The sequence below is a fragment of the Phyllobates terribilis genome, unplaced genomic scaffold (genome assembly GCF_046119375.1).
Source record: "Phyllobates terribilis strain yellow unplaced genomic scaffold, ASM4611937v1 Scaffold_22__1_contigs__length_20350403, whole genome shotgun sequence".
Taxonomy (NCBI): Eukaryota; Metazoa; Chordata; class Amphibia; order Anura; family Dendrobatidae; genus Phyllobates; species Phyllobates terribilis.
Window position 1 is genome coordinate 18,435,945 of NW_027362782.1, and position 23,327 is coordinate 18,459,271.

Consider the following 23,327-nt stretch of genomic DNA (forward strand, 5'->3'; position numbering starts at 1 on the left):
GGAACTCTTCCATTGTTCTTGGAATTCTGCTGAAGTTAAAAATGCTTCGGAACTCTTCCATTGTTCTCAGAATTCCGCTGACGTTTAAAAATGCTTCGGTACTCTTCCATTGTTCTCGGAATTCCACTGACATATAAAAATGCTTCGGAAATCTTGCATTGTTCTCGGCATTCCGCTGACGTTTAAAAATGCTTCGGAACTCTTCAATTGTTCTCGGAATTCTGCTGAACTTTTAAAATGCTTTGGAACTCTTCCATTGCTCTCGGAATTCTGCTGAAGTTTAAAAATGCTTCGGAACTCTTCCATTGTTCTCGGAATTCTGCTGAAGTTTAAAAATGTTTTGGAACTCTTCCATTGTTCTCAGAATTCCGCTGACGTTTAAAAATGCTTCGGAAATCTTCCATTGTTTTCAAAATTCCGCTGACGTTTAAAAATGCTTCAGAACTCTTCCATTGTTCTCGGAATTCAGCTGACGTTTTAAAATGCATCGGTACTCTTCCATTGTTCTCGGAATTCCGCTGACATATAAAAATGCTTCGGAAATCTTGCATTGTTCTCGGCATTCCGCTGACGTTTAAAAATGCTTCGGAACTCTTCCATTGTTCTCAGAATTCCGCTGACGTTTAAAAATGCTTCGGAAATCTTCCATTGTTTTCAAAATTCCGCTGACGTTTAAAAATGCTTCAGAACTCTTCCATTGTTCTCGGAATTCCGCTGACGTTTAAAAATGCTATGGAACTCTTGCATTGTTCTCGGCATTCCGCTGACGTTTAAAAATGCTTCGGAACTCTTCAATTGTTCTCGGAATTCTGCCGAACTTTTAAAATGCTTTGTAACTCTTCCATTGCTCTCGGAATTCTGCTGAAGTTTAAAAATGCTTCAGAACTCTTCCATTGTTCTCGGAATTCTGCTGTAGTTTAAAAATGCTTCGGAACTCTTCCATTGTTCTCAGAATTCCGCTGACGTTTAAAAATGCTTCGGAAATCTTCCATTGTTTTCAAAATTCCGCTGACGTTTAAAAATGCTTCAGAACTCTTCCATTGTTCTCAGAATTCCGCTGACGTTTTAAAATGCTTCGGTACTCTTCCATTGTTCTCGGAATTCCGCTGACATATAAAAATGCTTCGGAAATCTTGCATTGTTCTCGGCATTCCGCTGACGTTTAGAAATGCTTCGGAACTCTTCCATTGTACTCAGAATTCCGCTGATGTTTAAAAATGCTTCGGAAATCTTCCATTGTTTTCAAAATTCCGCTGACGTTTAAAAATGCTTCAGAACTCTTCCATTGTTCTCGGAATTCCGCTGACGTTTAAAAATGCTTTGGAACTCTTCCATTATTCTCGGAATTCTGCTGAAGTTTAAAAATGCTTCGGAACTCTTCCATTGTTCTCAGAATTCCGCTGACGTTTAAAAATGCTTCGGTACTCTTCCATTGTTCTCGGAATTCCGTTGAAGTTTAAAAATGCTTCGAAACTCTTCCATTGTTCTCGGAATTCCGTTGAAGTTTAAAAATGCTTCGGAACTCTTTCATTGTTCTCAGAATTCCGCTGACATTTAAAAATGCTTTGGTACTCTTCCATTGTTCTCTGAATTCCGCTGACATATAAAAATGCTTCGGAAATCTTGCATTGTTCTCGGCATTCCGCTGACGTTTAAAAATGCTTCGGAACTCTTCAATTGTTCTCGGAATTCTGCTGAACTTTTAAAATGCTTTGGAACTCTTCCATTGCTCTCGGAATTCTGCTGACGTTTAAAAATGCTTCGGAAATCTTCCATTGCTTTCAAAATTCCGCTGATGTTTAAAAATGCTTCAGAACTCTTCCATTGTTCTCGGAATTCCGCTGACGTTTAAAAATGCTTTGGAACTCTTCCATTGTTCTTGGAATTCTGCTGAAGTTAAAAATGCTTCGGAAATCTTGCATTGTTCTCGGCATTCCGCTGACGTTTAAAAATGCTTCGGAACTCTTCAATTGTTCTCGGAATTCTGCTGAACTTTTAAAATGCTTTGGAACTCTTCCATTGCTCTCGGAATTCTGCTGAAGTTTAAAAATGCTTCGGAACTCTTCCATTGTTCTCGGAATTCTGCTGAAGTTTAAAAATGTTTTGGAACTCTTCCATTGTTCTCAGAATTCCGCTGACGTTTAAAAATGCTTCGGAAATCTTCCATTGTTTTCAAAATTCCGCTGACATATAAAAATGCTTCGGAAATCTTGCATTGATCTCGGCATTCCGCTGACGTTTAAAAATGCTTCAGAATTCTTCAATTGTTCTCGGAATTCTGCTGAACTTTTAAAATGCTTTGGAACTCTTCCATTGCTCTCGGAATTCTGCTGAAGTTTAAAAATGCTTCGGAACTCTTCCATTGTTCTCGGAATTCCGTTGAAGTTTAAAAATGCTTCGAAACTCTTCCATTGTTCTCGGAATTCTGCAGAAGTTTAAAAATGCTTCGGAACTCTTCCATTGTTCTCAGAATTCCGCTAACGTTTAAAAATGCTTCGGAAATCTTCCATTGTTTTCAAAATTCCGCTGACGCTTAAAAATGCTTCAGAACTCTTCCATTGTTCTCTGAATTCCGCTGACGTTTAATAATGCTTCGCAACTCTTTCATTGTACTCGGAATTCCGCTAACGTTTAAAAATGGTTCGGAACTCTTCCATTGTTCTCGGAAATCCGTTGAAGTTTAAAAATGCTTCGAAACTCTTCCATTGTTCTGGGAATTCTGCTGAAGTTTAAAAATGCTTCAGAACTCTTCCATTGTTCTCGGAATTCCGCTGACGTTTAATAATGCTTCGCAACTCTTTCATTGTTCTCGGAATTCCGCTGACTTTTAAAAATACTTCGAAACTCTTCCATTGTTCTCCAAATTCCGCTGAAGTTTAAAAATGCTTCGGAACCCTTCCATTGTTCTCGGAATTCTGCTGAAGTTTAAAAATGCTTCGGAACTCTTCCATTGTTCTCAGAATTCTGCTGACGTTTAAAAATGCTTCGGAACTCTTCCATTGTTCTCGGAATTCCGCTGAAGTTTAAAAATGCTTCGGACCTCTTCCATTGTTCTAGGAATTCTGCTGAAGTTTAAAAATTCATCTGAACTCTTCCATTATTCTCGGAATTCGTGTGAATTTTAAAAATGCTTCGGAACTCTTCTATTGTTCTCGGAATTCCGCTGAAGTTTAAAAATTCTTAAAATCTCTTACATTGTACTCGAAATTCCGCTGAAGTTTAAAAATGCTTCGGAACTCTTCCATTGCTCTCGGAATTCTGCTGAAGTTTAAAAATGCTTCAGTACTCTTACATTGTTCTCGGAATTCTGCTGACGTTTAAAAATGCTTCGGAACTCTTCCATTGTTCTCTGAATTCCGCTGATGTTTAAACATGCTTCGGTACTCTTCCTTTGTTCTCGGAATTCCGCTGACATATAAAAATGCTTCGGAAATCTTGCACTGTTCTCGGCATTCCGCTGACGTTTAAAAATGCTTCGGAACTCTTCAATTGTTCTCGGAATTCTGCCGAACTTTTAAAATGCTTTGGAACTCTTCCATTGCTCTCGGAATTCTGCTGAAGTTTAAAAATGCTTCAGAACTCTTCCATTGTTCTCGGAATTCTGCTGTAGTTTAAAAATGCTTCGGAACTCTTCCATTGTTCTCAGAATTCCGCTGACGTTTAAAAATGCTTCGGAAATCTTCCATTGTTTTCAAAATTCCGCTGACGTTTAAAAATGCTTCAGAACTCTTCCTTTGTTCTCGGAATTCCGCTGACGTTTAAAAATGCTTTGGAACTCTTCCATTATTCTCGGAATTCTGCTGAAGTTTAAAAATGCTTCGGAACTCTTCCATTGTTCTCAGAATTCCGCTGACGTTTAAAAATGCTTCTTTACTCTTCCATTGTTCTCGGAATTCCGCTGACATATAAAAATGCTTCGGAAATCTTGCATTGTTCTCGGCATTCCGCTGACGTTTAAAAATGCTTCGGAACTCGTCAATTGTTCTCGGAATTCTGCTGAACTTTTAAAATGCTTTGAAACTCTTCCATTGCTCTCGGAATTCTGCTGAAGTTTAAAAATGCTTCAGAACTCTTCCATTGTTTTCGGAATGCTGCTGAAGTTTAAAAATGTTTCGGAACTCTTCCATTGTTCTCAGAATTCCACTGACGTTTAAAAATGCTTCGGAAATCTTCCATTGTTTTCAAAATTCCGCTGACGCTTAAAAATGCTTCAGAACTCTTCCATTGTTCTCGGAATTCAGCTGACGTTTAATAATGCTTCGCAACTTTTTCATTGTTCTCGGAATTCCGCTGATGGTTAAAAATGCTTCGGAACTCTTCCATTGTTCTCGGAATTCCGTTGAAGTTTAAAAATGCTTCGAAACTCTTCCATTGTTCTCAGAATTCCGCTAACGTTTAAAAATGCTTCTTTACTCTTCCATTGTTCTCGGAATTCCGCTGACATATAAAAATGCTTCGGAAATCTTGCATTGTTCTCGGCATTCCGCTGACGTTTAAAAATGCTTCGGAACTCTTCAATTGTTCTCGGAATTCTGCTGAACTTTTAAAATGCTTTGGAACTCTTCCATTGCTCTCGGAATTCTGCTGAAGTTTAAAAATGCTTCAGAACTCTTACATTGTTCTCGGAATTCTGCTGAAGTTTAAAAATGCTTCGGTACTCTTCCATTGTTCTCGGAATTCCGCTGACATATAAAAATGCTTCAGAACTCTTCCATTGTTCTCGGAATTCAGCTGACGTTTAATAATGCTTCGCAACTTTTTCATTGTTCTCGGAATTCCGCTGATGGTTAAAAATGCTTCGGAACTCTTCCATTGTTCTCGGAATTCCGTTGAAGTTTAAAAATGCTTCGAAACTCTTCCATTGTTCTCAGAATTCCGCTAACGTTTAAAAATGCTTCTTTACTCTTCCATTGTTCTCGGAATTCCGCTGACATATAAAAATGCTTCGGAAATCTTGCATTGTTCTCGGCATTCCGCTGACGTTTAAAAATGCTTCGGAACTCTTCAATTGTTCTCGGAATTCTGCTGAACTTTTAAAATGCTTTGGAACTCTTCCATTGCTCTCGGAATTCTGCTGAAGTTTAAAAATGCTTCAGAACTCTTACATTGTTCTCGGAATTCTGCTGAAGTTTAAAAATGCTTCAGAACTCTTCCATTGTTCTCGGAATTCCGCTGACGTTTTAAAATGCTTCGGTACTCTTCCATTGTTCTCCGAATTCCGCTGACATATAAAAATGCTTCGGAAATCTTGCATTGTTCTCGGCATTCCGCTCACGTTTAAAAATGCTTCGGAACTCTTCCATTGTTTTCAAAATTCCGCTGACGTTTAAAAATGCTTCAGAACTCTTCCATTGTTCTCGGAATTCCGCTGACGTTTAAAAATGCTTCAGAACTCTTCCATTGTTCTCGGAATTCCGCTGACGTTTAATAATGCTTCGCAACTCTTTCATTGTACTCGGAATTCCGCTAACGTTTAAAAATGCTTCGGAACTCTTCCATTGTTCTCGGAATTCCGTTGAAGTTTAAAAATGCTTCGAAACTCTTCCATTGTTCTGGGAATTTTGCTGAAGTTTAAAAATGCTTCAGAACTCTTCCATTGTTCTCGGAATTCCGCTGACGTTTAATAATGCTTCGCAACTCTTTCATTGTTCTCGGAATTCCGCTGATGTTTAAAAATGCTTCGGAACTCTTCCATTGTTCTCGGAATTCTGTTGAAGTTTAAAAATGCTTCTAAACTCTTCCATTGTTCTCGGAATTCTGCTGAAGTTTAAAAATGCTTCGGAACTCTTCCATTGTTCTCGGAATTCCGCTGACATATAAAAATGCTTCGGAAATCTTGCATTGTTCTCGGCATTCCGCTGACGTTTAAAAATGCTTCGGAACTCTTCAATTGTTCTCGGAATTCTGCTGAACTTTTAAAATGCTTTGGAACTCTTCCATTGCTCTCGCAATTCTGCTGACGTTTAAAAATGCTTCGGAACTCTTCCATTGTTCTCGGAATTCTGCTGACGTTTAAAAATGCTTCGGAACTCTTCCATTGTTCTCGGAATTCCGCTGACGTTTAAAAATGCTTCACAACTCTTCCATTGTTCTCGGAATTCCGCTGACTTTTAAAAATACTTCGAAACTCTTCCATTGTTCTCCAAATTCCGCTGAAGTTTAAAAATGCTTCGGAACCCTTCCATTGTTCTCGGAATTCTGCTGAAGTTTAAAAATGCTTCGGAACTCTTCCATTGTTCTCAGAATTCTGCTGACGTTTAAAAATGCTTCGGAACTCTTCCATTGTTCTCGGAATTCCGCTGAAGTTTAAAAATGCTTCAGACCTCTTCCATTGTTCTAGGAATTCTGCTGAAGTTTAAAAATTCATCTGAACTCTTCCATTATTCTCGGAATTCGTGTGAATTTTAAAAATGCTTCGGAACTCTTCTATTGTTCTCGGAATTCCGCTGAAGTTTAAAAATGCTTAAAATCTCTTACATTGTACTCGGAATTCCGCTGAAGTTTAAAAATGCTTCGGAACTCTTCCATTGCTCTCGGAATTCTGCTGAAGTTTAAAAATGCTTCAGAACTCTTACATTGTTCTCGGAATTCTGCTGACGTTTAAAAATGCTTCGGAACTCTTCCATTGTTCTCTGAATTCCGCTGACGTTTAAAAATGCTTCGGTACTCTTCCTTTGTTCTCGGAATTCCGCTGACATATAAAAATGCTTCGGAAATCTTGCATTGTTCTCGGCATTCCGCTGACGTTTAAAAATGCTTCGGAACTCTTCCATTGTTCTCAAAATTCCGCTGACGTTTAAAAATGCTTCGGAAATCTTCCATTGTTTTCAAAATTCCGCTGACGTTTAAAAATGCTTTGGAACTCTTCCATTGTTCTTGGAATTCTGCTGAAGTTAAAAATGCTTCGGAACTCTTCCATTGTTCTCAGAATTCCGCTGACGTTTAAAAATGCTTCGGTACTCTTCCATTGTTCTCGGAATTCCACTGACATATAAAAATGCTTCGGAAATCTTGCATTGTTCTCGGCATTCCGCTGACGTTTAAAAATGCTTCGGAACTCTTCAATTGTTCTCGGAATTCTGCTGAACTTTTAAAATGCTTTGGAACTCTTCCATTGCTCTCGGAATTCTGCTGAAGTTTAAAAATGCTTCGGAACTCTTCCATTGTTCTCGGAATTCTGCTGAAGTTTAAAAATGTTTTGGAACTCTTCCATTGTTCTCAGAATTCCGCTGACGTTTAAAAATGCTTCGGAAATCTTCCATTGTTTTCAAAGTTCCGCTGACGTTTAAAAATGCTTCAGAACTCTTCCATTGTTCTCGGAATTCAGCTGACGTTTTAAAATGCATCGGTACTCTTCCATTGTTCTCGGAATTCCGCTGACATATAAAAATGCTTCGGAAATCTTGCATTGTTCTCGGCATTCCGCTGACGTTTAAAAATGCTTCGGAACTCTTCCATTGTTCTCAGAATTCCGCTGACGTTTAAAAATGCTTCGGAAATCTTCCATTGTTTTCAAAATTCCGCTGACGTTTAAAAATGCTTCAGAACTCTTCCATTGTTCTCGGAATTCCGCTGACGTTTAAAAATGCTATGGAACTCTTGCATTGTTCTCGGCATTCCGCTGACGTTTAAAAATGCTTCGGAACTCTTCAATTGTTCTCGGAATTCTGCCGAACTTTTAAAATGCTTTGTAACTCTTCCATTGCTCTCGGAATTCTGCTGAAGTTTAAAAATGCTTCAGAACTCTTCCATTGTTCTCGGAATTCTGCTGTAGTTTAAAAATGCTTCGGAACTCTTCCATTGTTCTCAGAATTCCGCTGACGTTTAAAAATGCTTCGGAAATCTTCCATTGTTTTCAAAATTCCGCTGACGTTTAAAAATGCTTCAGAACTCTTCCATTGTTCTCAGAATTCCGCTGACGTTTTAAAATGCTTCGGTACTCTTCCATTGTTCTCGGAATTCCGCTGACATATAAAAATGCTTCGGAAATCTTGCATTGTTCTCGGCATTCCGCTGACGTTTAGAAATGCTTCGGAACTCTTCCATTGTACTCAGAATTCCGCTGATGTTTAAAAATGCTTCGGAAATCTTCCATTGTTTTCAAAATTCCGCTGACGTTTAAAAATGCTTCAGAACTCTTCCATTGTTCTCGGAATTCCGCTGACGTTTAAAAATGCTTTGGAACTCTTCCATTATTCTCGGAATTCTGCTGAAGTTTAAAAATGCTTCGGAACTCTTCCATTGTTCTCAGAATTCCGCTGACGTTTAAAAATGCTTCGGTACTCTTCCATTGTTCTCGGAATTCCGTTGAAGTTTAAAAATGCTTCGAAACTCTTCCATTGTTCTCGGAATTCCGTTGAAGTTTAAAAATGCTTCGGAACTCTTTCATTGTTCTCAGAATTCCGCTGACATTTAAAAATGCTTTGGTACTCTTCCATTGTTCTCTGAATTCCGCTGACATATAAAAATGCTTCGGAAATCTTGCATTGTTCTCGGCATTCCGCTGACGTTTAAAAATGCTTCGGAACTCTTCAATTGTTCTCGGAATTCTGCTGAACTTTTAAAATGCTTTGGAACTCTTCCATTGCTCTCGGAATTCTGCTGACGTTTAAAAATGCTTCGGAAATCTTCCATTGCTTTCAAAATTCCGCTGATGTTTAAAAATGCTTCAGAACTCTTCCATTGTTCTCGGAATTCCGCTGACGTTTAAAAATGCTTTGGAACTCTTCCATTGTTCTTGGAATTCTGCTGAAGTTAAAAATGCTTCGGAAATCTTGCATTGTTCTCGGCATTCCGCTGACGTTTAAAAATGCTTCGGAACTCTTCAATTGTTCTCGGAATTCTGCTGAACTTTTAAAATGCTTTGGAACTCTTCCATTGCTCTCGGAATTCTGCTGAAGTTTAAAAATGCTTCGGAACTCTTCCATTGTTCTCGGAATTCTGCTGAAGTTTAAAAATGTTTTGGAACTCTTCCATTGTTCTCAGAATTCCGCTGACGTTTAAAAATGCTTCGGAAATCTTCCATTGTTTTCAAAATTCCGCTGACATATAAAAATGCTTCGGAAATCTTGCATTGATCTCGGCATTCCGCTGACGTTTAAAAATGCTTCAGAATTCTTCAATTGTTCTCGGAATTCTGCTGAACTTTTAAAATGCTTTGGAACTCTTCCATTGCTCTCGGAATTCTGCTGAAGTTTAAAAATGCTTCGGAACTCTTCCATTGTTCTCGGAATTCCGTTGAAGTTTAAAAATGCTTCGAAACTCTTCCATTGTTCTCGGAATTCTGCAGAAGTTTAAAAATGCTTCGGAACTCTTCCATTGTTCTCAGAATTCCGCTAACGTTTAAAAATGCTTCGGAAATCTTCCATTGTTTTCAAAATTCCGCTGACGCTTAAAAATGCTTCAGAACTCTTCCATTGTTCTCTGAATTCCGCTGACGTTTAATAATGCTTCGCAACTCTTTCATTGTACTCGGAATTCCGCTAACGTTTAAAAATGGTTCGGAACTCTTCCATTGTTCTCGGAAATCCGTTGAAGTTTAAAAATGCTTCGAAACTCTTCCATTGTTCTGGGAATTCTGCTGAAGTTTAAAAATGCTTCAGAACTCTTCCATTGTTCTCGGAATTCCGCTGACGTTTAATAATGCTTCGCAACTCTTTCATTGTTCTCGGAATTCCGCTGACTTTTAAAAATACTTCGAAACTCTTCCATTGTTCTCCAAATTCCGCTGAAGTTTAAAAATGCTTCGGAACCCTTCCATTGTTCTCGGAATTCTGCTGAAGTTTAAAAATGCTTCGGAACTCTTCCATTGTTCTCAGAATTCTGCTGACGTTTAAAAATGCTTCGGAACTCTTCCATTGTTCTCGGAATTCCGCTGAAGTTTAAAAATGCTTCGGACCTCTTCCATTGTTCTAGGAATTCTGCTGAAGTTTAAAAATTCATCTGAACTCTTCCATTATTCTCGGAATTCGTGTGAATTTTAAAAATGCTTCGGAACTCTTCTATTGTTCTCGGAATTCTGCTGAAGTTTAAAAATGCTTCAGTACTCTTACATTGTTCTCGGAATTCTGCTGACGTTTAAAAATGCTTCGGAACTCTTCCATTGTTCTCTGAATTCCGCTGATGTTTAAACATGCTTCGGTACTCTTCCTTTGTTCTCGGAATTCCGCTGACATATAAAAATGCTTCGGAAATCTTGCACTGTTCTCGGCATTCCGCTGACGTTTAAAAATGCTTCGGAACTCTTCAATTGTTCTCGGAATTCTGCCGAACTTTTAAAATGCTTTGGAACTCTTCCATTGCTCTCGGAATTCTGCTGAAGTTTAAAAATGCTTCAGAACTCTTCCATTGTTCTCGGAATTCTGCTGTAGTTTAAAAATGCTTCGGAACTCTTCCATTGTTCTCAGAATTCCGCTGACGTTTAAAAATGCTTCGGAAATCTTCCATTGTTTTCAAAATTCCGCTGACGTTTAAAAATGCTTCAGAACTCTTCCTTTGTTCTCGGAATTCCGCTGACGTTTAAAAATGCTTTGGAACTCTTCCATTATTCTCGGAATTCTGCTGAAGTTTAAAAATGCTTCGGAACTCTTCCATTGTTCTCAGAATTCCGCTGACGTTTAAAAATGCTTCTTTACTCTTCCATTGTTCTCGGAATTCCGCTGACATATAAAAATGCTTCGGAAATCTTGCATTGTTCTCGGCATTCCGCTGACGTTTAAAAATGCTTCGGAACTCGTCAATTGTTCTCGGAATTCTGCTGAACTTTTAAAATGCTTTGAAACTCTTCCATTGCTCTCGGAATTCTGCTGAAGTTTAAAAATGCTTCAGAACTCTTCCATTGTTTTCGGAATGCTGCTGAAGTTTAAAAATGTTTCGGAACTCTTCCATTGTTCTCAGAATTCCACTGACGTTTAAAAATGCTTCGGAAATCTTCCATTGTTTTCAAAATTCCGCTGACGCTTAAAAATGCTTCAGAACTCTTCCATTGTTCTCGGAATTCAGCTGACGTTTAATAATGCTTCGCAACTTTTTCATTGTTCTCGGAATTCCGCTGATGGTTAAAAATGCTTCGGAACTCTTCCATTGTTCTCGGAATTCCGTTGAAGTTTAAAAATGCTTCGAAACTCTTCCATTGTTCTCAGAATTCCGCTAACGTTTAAAAATGCTTCTTTACTCTTCCATTGTTCTCGGAATTCCGCTGACATATAAAAATGCTTCGGAAATCTTGCATTGTTCTCGGCATTCCGCTGACGTTTAAAAATGCTTCGGAACTCTTCAATTGTTCTCGGAATTCTGCTGAACTTTTAAAATGCTTTGGAACTCTTCCATTGCTCTCGGAATTCTGCTGAAGTTTAAAAATGCTTCAGAACTCTTACATTGTTCTCGGAATTCTGCTGAAGTTTAAAAATGCTTCGGTACTCTTCCATTGTTCTCGGAATTCCGCTGACATATAAAAATGCTTCGGAAATCTTGCATTGTTCTCGGCATTCCGCTGACGTTTAAAAATGCTTCGGAACTCTTCCATTGTTCTCAGAATTCCGCTGACGTTTAAAAATGCTTAGGAAATCTTCCATTGTTTTCAAAATTCCGCTGACGTTTAAAAATGCTTCAGAACTCTTCCATTGTTCTCGGAATTCCGCTGACGTTTAAAAATGCTTTGGAACTCTTCCATTGTTCTTGGAATTCTGCTGAAGTTTAAAAATGCTTCGGAACTCTTCCATTGTTCTCAGAATTCCGCTGACGTTTAAAAATGCTTCGATACTCTTCCATTGTTCTCGGAATTCCACTGACATATAAAAATGCTTCGGAAATCTTGCATTGTTCTCGGCATTCCGCTGACGTTTAAAAATGCTTCGGAACTCTTCAATTGTTCTCGGAATTCTGCTGAACTTTTAAAATGCTTTGGAACTCTTCCATTGCTCTCGGAATTCTGCTGAAGTTTAAAAATGCTTCGGAACTCTTCCATTGTTCTCGGAATTCTGCTGAAGTTTAAAAATGTTTTGGAACTCTTCCATTGTTCTCAGAATTCCGCTGACGTTTAAAAATGCTTCGGAAATCTTCCATTGTTTTCAAAATTCCGCTGACATATAAAAATGCTTCGGAAATCTTGCATTGTTCTCGGCATTCCGCTGACGTTTAAAAATGCTTCAGATTCCTTCAATTGTTCTCGGAATTCTGCTGAACTTTTAAAATGCTTTGGAACTCTTCCATTGCTCTCGGAATTCTGCTGAAGTTTAAAAATGCTTCGGAACTCTTCCATTGTTCTCGGAATTCTGCTGAAGTTTAAAAATGCTTCGGAACTCTTCCATTGTTCTCGGAATTCCGTTGAAGTTTAAAAATGCTTCGAAACTCTTCCATTGTTCTCGGAATTCTGCTGAAGTTTAAAAATGCTTCGGAACTCTTCCATTGTTCTCAGAATTCCGCTAACGTTTAAAAATGCTTCGGAAATCTTCCATTGTTTTCAAAATTCCGCTGACGCTTAAAAATGCTTCAGAACTCTTCCATTGTTCTCGGAATTCCGCTGACGTTTAATAATGCTTCGCAACTCTTTCATTGTACTCGGAATTCCGCTAACGTTTAAAAATGGTTCGGAACTCTTCCATTGTTCTCGGAATTCCGTTGAAGTTTAAAAATGCTTCGAAACTCTTCCATTGTTCTGGGAATTCTGCTGAAGTTTAAAAATGCTTCAGAACTCTTCCATTGTTCTCGGAATTCCGCTGATGTTTAATAATGCTTCGCAACTCTTTCATTGTTCTCGGAATTCCGCTGATGTTTAAAAATGCTTCGGAACTCTTCCATTGTTCTCGGAATTCTGTTGAAGTTTAAAAATGCTTCTAAACTCTTCCATTGTTCTCGGAATTCTGCAGAAGTTTAAAAATGCTTCGGAACTCTTCCATTGTTCTCGGAATTCCGCTGACATATAAAAATGCTTCGGAAATCTTGCATTGTTCTCGGCATTCCGCTGACGTTTAAAAATGCTTCGGAACTCTTCAATTGTTCTCGGAATTCTGCTGAACTTTTAAAATGCTTTGGAACTCTTCCATTGTTCTCGGAATTCCGCTGACGTTTAAAAATGCTTCACAACTCTTCCATTGTTCTCGGAATTCCGCTGACTTTTAAAAATACTTCGAAACTCTTCCATTGTTCTCCAAATTCCGCTGAAGTTTAAAAATGCTTCGGAACTCTTCCATTGTTCTCGGAATTCTGCTGACGTTTAAAAATGCTTCGAAACTCTTCCATTGTTCTCTGAATTCCGCTGACGTTTAAAAATGCTTCGGTACTCTTCCTTTGTTCTCGGAATTCCGCTGACATATAAAAATGCTTCGGAAATCTTGCATTGTTCTCGGCATTCCGCTGACGTTTAAAAATGCTTCGGAACTCTTCAATTGTTCTCGGAATTCTGCCAAACTTTTAAAATGCTTTGGAACTCTTCCATTGCTCTCGGAATTCTGCTGAAGTTTAAAAATGCTTCAGAACTCTTCCATTGTTCTCGGAATTCCGCTGACGTTTTAAAATGCTTCGGTACTCTTCCATTGTTCTCGGAATTCCGCTGACATATAAAAATGCTTCGGAAATCTTGCATTGTTCTCGGCATTCCGCTTACGTTTAAAAATGCTTCGGAACTCTTCCATTGTTTTCAAAATTCCGCTGACGTTTAAAAATGCTTCAGAACTCTTCCATTGTTCTCGGAATTCCGCTGACGTTTAAAAATGCTTCAGAACTCTTCCATTGTTCTCGGAATTCCGCTGACGATTAATAATGCTTCGCAACTCTTTCATTGTACTCGGAATTCCGCTAACGTTTAAAAATGCTTCGGAACTCTTCCATTGTTCTCGGAATTCCGTTGAAGTTTAAAAATGCTTCGAAACTCTTCCATTGTTCTGGGAATTCTGCTGAAGTTTAAAAATGCTTCAGAACTCTTCCATTGTTCTCGGAATTCCGCTGACGTTTAATAATGCTTCGCAACTCTTTCATTGTTCTCGGAATTCCGCTGATGTTTAAAAATGCTTCGGAACTCTTCCATTGTTCTCGGAATTCTGTTGAAGTTTAAAAATGCTTCTAAACTCTTCCATTGTTCTCGGAATTCTGCTGAAGTTTAAAAATGCTTCGGAACTCTTCCATTGTTCTCGGAATTCCGCTGACATATAAAAATGCTTCGGAAATCTTGCATTGTTCTCGGCATTCCGCTGACGTTTAAAAATGCTTCGGAACTCTTCAATTGTTCTCGGAATTCTGCTGAACTTTTAAAATGCTTTGGAACTCTTCCATTGCTCTCGCAATTCTGCTGACGTTTAAAAATGCTTCGGAACTCTTCCATTGTTCTCGGAATTCTGCTGACGTTTAAAAATGCTTCGGAACTCTTCTATTGTTCTCGGAATTCCGCTGACGTTTAAAAATGCTTCACAACTCTTCCATTGTTCTCGGAATTCCGCTGACTTTTAAAAATACTTCGAAACTCTTCCATTGTTCTCCAAATTCCGCTGAAGTTTAAAAATGCTTCGGAACCCTTCCATTGTTCTCGGAATTCTGCTGAAGTTTAAAAATGCTTCGGAACTCTTCCATTGTTCTCAGAATTCTGCTGACGTTTAAAAATGCTTCGGAACTCTTCCATTGTTCTCGGAATTCCGCTGAAGTTTAAAAATGCTTCAGACCTCTTCCATTGTTCTAGGAATTCTGCTGAAGTTTAAAAATTCATCTGAACTCTTCCATTATTCTCGGAATTCGTGTGAATTTTAAAAATGCTTCGGAACTCTTCTATTGTTCTCGGAATTCCGCTGAAGTTTAAAAATGCTTAAAATCTCTTACATTGTACTCGGAATTCCGCTGAAGTTTAAAAATGCTTCGGAACTCTTCCATTGCTCTCGGAATTCTGCTGAAGTTTAAAAATGCTTCAGAACTCTTACATTGTTCTCGGAATTCTGCTGACGTTTAAAAATGCTTCGGAACTCTTCCATTGTTCTCTGAATTCCGCTGACGTTTAAAAATGCTTCGGTACTCTTCCTTTGTTCTCGGAATTCCGCTGACATATAAAAATGCTTCGGAAATCTTGCATTGTTCTCGGCATTCCGCTGACGTTTAAAAATGCTTCGGAACTCTTCCATTGTTCTCAAAATTCCGCTGACGTTTAAAAATGCTTCGGAAATCTTCCATTGTTTTCAAAATTCCGCTGACGTTTAAAAATGCTTTGGAACTCTTCCATTGTTCTTGGAATTCTGCTGAAGTTAAAAATGCTTCGGAACTCTTCCATTGTTCTCAGAATTCCGCTGACGTTTAAAAATGCTTCGGTACTCTTCCATTGTTCTCGGAATTCCACTGACATATAAAAATGCTTCGGAAATCTTGCATTGTTCTCGGCATTCCGCTGACGTTTAAAAATGCTTCGGAACTCTTCAATTGTTCTCGGAATTCTGCTGAACTTTTAAAATGCTTTGGAACTCTTCCATTGCTCTCGGAATTCTGCTGAAGTTTAAAAATGCTTCGGAACTCTTCCATTGTTCTCGGAATTCTGCTGAAGTTTAAAAATGTTTTGGAACTCTTCCATTGTTCTCAGAATTCCGCTGACGTTTAAAAATGCTTCGGAAATCTTCCATTGTTTTCAAAATTCCGCTGACGTTTAAAAATGCTTCAGAACTCTTCCATTGTTCTCGGAATTCAGCTGACGTTTTAAAATGCATCGGTACTCTTCCATTGTTCTCGGAATTCCGCTGACATATAAAAATGCTTCGGAAATCTTGCATTGTTCTCGGCATTCCGCTGACGTTTAAAAATGCTTCGGAACTCTTCCATTGTTCTCAGAATTCCGCTGACGTTTAAAAATGCTTCGGAAATCTTCCATTGTTTTCAAAATTCCGCTGACGTTTAAAAATGCTTCAGAACTCTTCCATTGTTCTCGGAATTCCGCTGACGTTTAAAAATGCTATGGAACTCTTGCATTGTTCTCGGCATTCCGCTGACGTTTAAAAATGCTTCGGAACTCTTCAATTGTTCTCGGAATTCTGCCGAACTTTTAAAATGCTTTGTAACTCTTCCATTGCTCTCGGAATTCTGCTGAAGTTTAAAAATGCTTCAGAACTCTTCCATTGTTCTCGGAATTCTGCTGTAGTTTAAAAATGCTTCGGAACTCTTCCATTGTTCTCAGAATTCCGCTGACGTTTAAAAATGCTTCGTAAATCTTCCATTGTTTTCAAAATTCCGCTGACGTTTAAAAATGCTTCAGAACTCTTCCATTGTTCTCAGAATTCCGCTGACGTTTTAAAATGCTTCGGTACTCTTCCATTGTTCTCGGAATTCCGCTGACATATAAAAATGCTTCGGAAATCTTGCATTGTTCTCGGCATTCCGCTGACGTTTAGAAATGCTTCGGAACTCTTCCATTGTTCTCAGAATTCCGCTGATGTTTAAAAATGCTTCGGAAATCTTCCATTGTTTTCAAAATTCCGCTGACGTTTAAAAATGCTTCAGAACTCTTCCATTGTTCTCGGAATTCCGCTGACGTTTAAAAATGCTTTGGAACTCTTCCATTATTCTCGGAATTCTGCTGAAGTTTAAAAATGCTTCGGAACTCTTCCATTGTTCTCAGAATTCCGCTGACGTTTAAAAATGCTTCGGTACTCTTCCATTGTTCTCGGAATTCCGTTGAAGTTTAAAAATGCTTCGAAACTCTTCCATTGTTCTCGGAATTCCGTTGAAGTTTAAAAATGCTTCGGAACTCTTTCATTGTTCTCAGAATTCCGCTGACATTTAAAAATGCTTTGGTACTCTTCCATTGTTCTCTGAATTCCGCTGACATATAAAAATGCTTCGGAAATCTTGCATTGTTCTCGGCATTCCGCTGACGTTTAAAAATGCTTCGGAACTCTTCAATTGTTCTCGGAATTCTGCTGAACTTTTAAAATGCTTTGGAACTCTTCCATTGCTCTCGGAATTCTGCTGAAGTTTAAAAATGCTTCAGAACTCTTACATTGTTCTCGGAATTCTGCTGAAGTTTAAAAATGCTTCGGTACTCTTCCATTGTTCTCGGAATTCCGCTGACATATAAAAATGCTTCGGAAATCTTGCATTGTTCTCGGCATTCCGCTGACGTTTAAAAATGCTTCGGAACTCTTCCATTGTTCTCAAAATTCCGCTGACGTTTAAAAATGCTTCGGAAATCTTCCATTGCTTTCAAAATTCCGCTGATGTTTAAAAATGCTTCAGAACTCTTCCATTGTTCTCGGAATTCCGCTGACGTTTAAAAATGCTTTGGAACTCTTCCATTGTTCTTGGAATTCTGCTGAAGTTAAAAATGCTTCGGAAATCTTGCATTGTTCTCGGCATTCCGCTGACGTTTAAAAATGCTTCGGAACTCTTCAATTGTTCTCGGAATTCTGCTGAACTTTTAAAATGCTTTGGAACTCTTCCATTGCTCTCGGAATTCTGCTGAAGTTTAAAAATGCTTCGGAACTCTTCCATTGTTCTCGGAATTCTGCTGAAGTTTAAAAATGTTTTGGAACTCTTCCATTGTTCTCAGAATTCCGCTGACGTTTAAAAATGCTTCGGAAATCTTCCATTGTTTTCAAAATTCCGCTGACATATAAAAATGCTTCGGAAATCTTGCATTGATCTCGGCATTCCGCTGACGTTTAAAAATGCTTCAGAATTCTTCAATTGTTCTCGGAATTCTGCTGAACTTTTAAAATGCTTTGGAACTCTTCCATTGCTCTCGGAATTCTGCTGAAGTTTAAAAATGCTTCGGAACTCTTCCATTGTTCTCGGAATTCCGTTGAAGTTTAAAAATGCTTCGAAACTCTTCCATTGTTCTCGGAATTCTGCAGAAGTTTAAAAATGCTTCGGAACTCTTCCATTGTTCTCAGAATTCCGCTAACGTTTAAAAATGCTTCGGAAATCTTCCATTGTTTTCAAAATTCCGCTGACGCTTAAAAATGCTTCAGAACTCTTCCATTGTTCTCTGAATTCCGCTGACGTTTAATAATGCTTCGCAACTCTTTCATTGTACTCGGAATTCCGCTAACGTTTAAAAATGGTTCGGAACTCTTCCATTGTTCTCGGAAATCCGTTGAAGTTTAAAAATGCTTCGAAACTCTTCCATTGTTCTGGGAATTCTGCTGAAGTTTAAAAATGCTTCAGAACTCTTCCATTGTTCTCGGAATTCCGCTGACGTTTAATAATGCTTCGCAACTCTTTCATTGTTCTCGGAATTCCGCTGACTTTTAAAAATACTTCGAAACTCTTCCATTGTTCTCCAAATTCCGCTGAAGTTTAAAAATGCTTCGGAACCCTTCCATTGTTCTCGGAATTCTGCTGAAGTTTAAAAATGCTTCGGAACTCTTCCATTGTTCTCAGAATTCTGCTGACGTTTAAAAATGCTTCGGAACTCTTCCATTGTTCTCGGAATTCCGCTGAAGTTTAAAAATGCTTCGGACCTCTTCCATTGTTCTAGGAATTCTGCTGAAGTTTAAAAATTCATCTGAACTCTTCCATTATTCTCGGAATTCGTGTGAATTTTAAAAATGCTTCGGAACTCTTCTATTGTTCTCGGAATTCCGCTGAAGTTTAAAAATTCTTAAAATCTCTTACATTGTACTCGAAATTCCGCTGAAGTTTAAAAATGCTTCGGAACTCTTCCATTGCTCTCGGAATTCTGCTGAAGTTTAAAAATGCTTCAGTACTCTTACATTGTTCTCGGAATTCTGCTGACGTTTAAAAATGCTTCGGAACTCTTCCATTGTTCTCTGAATTCCGCTGATGTTTAAAAATGCTTCGGTACTCTTCCTTTGTTCTCGGAATTCCGCTGACATATAAAAATGCTTCGGAAATCTTGCACTGTTCTCGGCATTCCGCTGACGTTTAAAAATGCTTCGGAACTCTTCAATTGTTCTCGGAATTCTGCCGAACTTTTAAAATGCTTTGGAACTCTTCCATTGCTCTCGGAATTCTGCTGAAGTTTAAAAATGCTTCAGAACTCTTCCATTGTTCTCGGAATTCTGCTGTAGTTTAAAAATGCTTCGGAACTCTTCCATTGTTCTCAGAATTCCGCTGACGTTTAAAAATGCTTCGGAAATCTTCCATTGTTTTCAAAATTCCGCTGACGTTTAAAAATGCTTCAGAACTCTTCCTTTGTTCTCGGAATTCCGCTGACGTTTAAAAATGCTTTGGAACTCTTCCATTATTCTCGGAATTCTGCTGAAGTTTAAAAATGCTTCGGAACTCTTCCATTGTTCTCAGAATTCCGCTGACGTTTAAAAATGCTTCTTTACTCTTCCATTGTTCTCGGAATTCCGCTGACATATAAAAATGCTTCGGAAATCTTGCATTGTTCTCGGCATTCCGCTGACGTTTAAAAATGCTTCGGAACTCGTCAATTGTTCTCGGAATTCTGCTGAACTTTTAAAATGCTTTGAAACTCTTCCATTGCTCTCGGAATTCTGCTGAAGTTTAAAAATGCTTCAGAACTCTTCCATTGTTTTCGGAATTCTGCTGAAGTTTAAAAATGTTTCGGAACTCTTCCATTGTTCTCAGAATTCCACTGACGTTTAAAAATGCTTCGGAAATCTTCCATTGTTTTCAAAATTCCGCTGACGCTTAAAAATGCTTCAGAACTCTTCCATTGTTCTCGGAATTCCGCTGACGTTTAATAATGCTTCGCAACTTTTTCATTGTTCTCGGAATTCCGCTGATGGTTAAAAATGCTTCGGAACTCTTCCATTGTTCTCGGAATTCCGTTGAAGTTTAAAAATGCTTCGAAACTCTTCCATTGTTCTCAGAATTCCGCTAACGTTTAAAAATGCTTCTTTACTCTTCCATTGTTCTCGGAATTCCGCTGACATATAAAAATGCTTCGGAAATCTTGCATTGTTCTCGGCATTCCGCTGACGTTTAAAAATGCTTCGGAACTCTTCAATTGTTCTCGGAATTCTGCTGAACTTTTAAAATGCTTTGGAACTCTTCCATTGCTCTCGGAATTCTGCTGAAGTTTAAAAATGCTTCAGAACTCTTACATTGTTCTCGGAATTCTGCTGAAGTTTAAAAATGCTTCGGTACTCTTCCATTGTTCTCGGAATTCCGCTGACATATAAAAATGCTTCGGAAATCTTGCATTGTTCTCGGCATTCCGCTGACGTTTAAAAATGCTTCGGAACTCTTCCATTGTTCTCAGAATTCCGCTGACGTTTAAAAATGCTTAGGAAATCTTCCATTGTTTTCAAAATTCCGCTGACGTTTAAAAATGCTTCAGAACTCTTCCATTGTTCTCGGAATTCCGCTGACGTTTAAAAATGCTTTGGAACTCTTCCATTGTTCTTGGAATTCTGCTGAAGTTTAAAAATGCTTCGGAACTCTTCCATTGTTCTCAGAATTCCGCTGACGTTTAAAAATGCTTCGATACTCTTCCATTGTTCTCGGAATTCCACTGACATATAAAAATGCTTCGGAAATCTTGCATTGTTCTCGGCATTCCGCTGACGTTTAAAAATGCTTCGGAACTCTTCAATTGTTCTCGGAATTCTGCTGAACTTTTAAAATGCTTTGGAACTCTTCCATTGCTCTCGGAATTCTGCTGAAGTTTAAAAATGCTTCGGAACTCTTCCATTGTTCTCGGAATTCTGCTGAAGTTTAAAAATGTTTTGGAACTCTTCCATTGTTCTCGGCATTCCGCTGACGTTTAAAAATGCTTCAGATTCCTTCAATTGTTCTCGGAATTCTGCTGAACTTTTAAAATGCTTTGGAACTCTTCCATTGCTCTCGGAATTCTGCTGAAGTTTAAAAATGCTTCGGAACTCTTCCATTGTTCTCGGAATTCTGCTGAAGTTTAAAAATGCTTCGGAACTCTTCCATTGTTCTCGGAATTCCGTTGAAGTTTAAAAATGCTTCGAAACTCTTCCATTGTTCTCGGAATTCTGCTGAAGTTTAAAAATGCTTCGGAACTCTTCCATTGTTCTCAGAATTCCGCTAACGTTTAAAAATGCTTCGGAAATCTTCCATTGTTTTCAAAATTCCGCTGACGCTTAAAAATGCTTCAGAACTCTTCCATTGTTCTCGGAATTCCGCTGACGTTTAATAATGCTTCGCAACTCTTTCATTGTACTCGGAATTCCGCTAACGTTTAAAAATGGTTCGGAACTCTTCCATTGTTCTCGGAATTCCGTTGAAGTTTAAAAATGCTTCGAAACTCTTCCATTGTTCTGGGAATTCTGCTGAAGTTTAAAAATGCTTCAGAACTCTTCCATTGTTCTCGGAATTCCGCTGATGTTTAATAATGCTTCGCAACTCTTTCATTGTTCTCGGAATTCCGCTGATGTTTAAAAATGCTTCGGAACTCTTCCATTGTTCTCGGAATTCTGTTGAAGTTTAAAAATGCTTCTAAACTCTTCCATTGTTCTCGGAATTCTGCAGAAGTTTAAAAATGCTTCGGAACTCTTCCATTGTTCTCGGAATTCCGCTGACATATAAAAATGCTTCGGAAATCTTCAATTGTTCTCGGAATTCTGCTGAACTTTTAAAATGCTTTGGAACTCTTCCATTGTTCTCGGAATTCCGCTGACGTTTAAAAATGCTTCACAACTCTTCCATTGTTCTCGGAATTCCGCTGACTTTTAAAAATACTTCGAAACTCTTCCATTGTTCTCCAAATTCCGCTGAAGTTTAAAAATGCTTCGGAACTCTTCCATTGTTCTCGGAATTCTGCTGACGTTTAAAAATGCTTCGAAACTCTTCCATTGTTCTCTGAATTCCGCTGACGTTTAAAAATGCTTCGGTACTCTTCCTTTGTTCTCGGAATTCCGCTGACATATAAAAATGCTTCGGAAATCTTGCATTGTTCTCGGCATTCCGCTGACGTTTAAAAATGCTTCGGAACTCTTCAATTGTTCTCGGAATTCTGCCAAACTTTTAAAATGCTTTGGAACTCTTCCATTGCTCTCGGAATTCTGCTGAAGTTTAAAAATGCTTCAGAACTCTTCCATTGTTCTCGGAATTCCGCTGACGTTTTAAAATGCTTCGGTACTCTTCCATTGTTCTCGGAATTCCGCTGACATATAAAAATGCTTCGGAAATCTTGCATTGTTCTCGGCATTCCGCTTACGTTTAAAAATGCTTCGGAACTCTTCCATTGTTCTCGGAATTCCGTTGAAGTTTAAAAATGCTTCGAAACTCTTCCATTGTTCTGGGAATTCTGCTGAAGTTTAAAAATGCTTCAGAACTCTTCCATTGTTCTCGGAATTCCGCTGACGTTTAATAATGCTTCGCAACTCTTTCATTGTTCTCGGAATTCCGCTGATGTTTAAAAATGCTTCGGAACTCTTCCATTGTTCTCGGAATTCTGTTGAAGTTTAAAAATGCTTCTAAACTCTTCCATTGTTCTCGGAATTCTGCTGAAGTTTAAAAATGCTTCGGAACTCTTCCATTGTTCTCGGAATTCCGCTGACATATAAAAATGCTTCGGAAATCTTGCATTGTTCTCGGCATTCCGCTGACGTTTAAAAATGCTTCGGAACTCTTCAATTGTTCTCGGAATTCTGCTGAACTTTTAAAATGCTTTGGAACTCTTCCATTGCTCTCGCAATTCTGCTGACGTTTAAAAATGCTTCGGAACTCTTCCATTGTTCTCGGAATTCTGCTGACGTTTAAAAATGCTTCGGAACTCTTCTATTGTTCTCGGAATTCCGCTGACGTTTAAAAATGCTTCACAACTCTTCCATTGTTCTCGGAATTCCGCTGACTTTTAAAAATACTTCGAAACTCTTCCATTGTTCTCCAAATTCCGCTGAAGTTTAAAAATGCTTCGGAACCCTTCCATTGTTCTCGGAATTCTGCTGAAGTTTAAAAATGCTTCGGAACTCTTCCATTGTTCTCAGAATTCTGCTGACGTTTAAAAATGCTTCGGAACTCTTCCATTGTTCTCGGAATTCCGCTGAAGTTTAAAAATGCTTCAGACCTCTTCCATTGTTCTAGGAATTCTGCTGAAGTTTAAAAATTCATCTGAACTGTTCCATTATTCTCGGAATTCGTGTGAATTTTAAAAATGCTTCGGAACTCTTCTATTGTTCTCGGAATTCCGCTGAAGTTTAAAAATGCTTAAAATCTCTTACATTGTACTCGGAATTCCGCTGAAGTTTAAAAATGCTTCGGAACTCTTCCATTGCTCTCGGAATTCTGCTGAAGTTTAAAAATGCTTCAGAACTCTTACATTGTTCTCGGAATTCTGCTGACGTTTAAAAATGCTTCGGAACTCTTCCATTGTTCTCTGAATTCCGCTGACGTTTAAAAATGCTTCGGTACTCTTCCTTTGTTCTCGGAATTCCGCTGACATATAAAAATGCTTCGGAAATCTT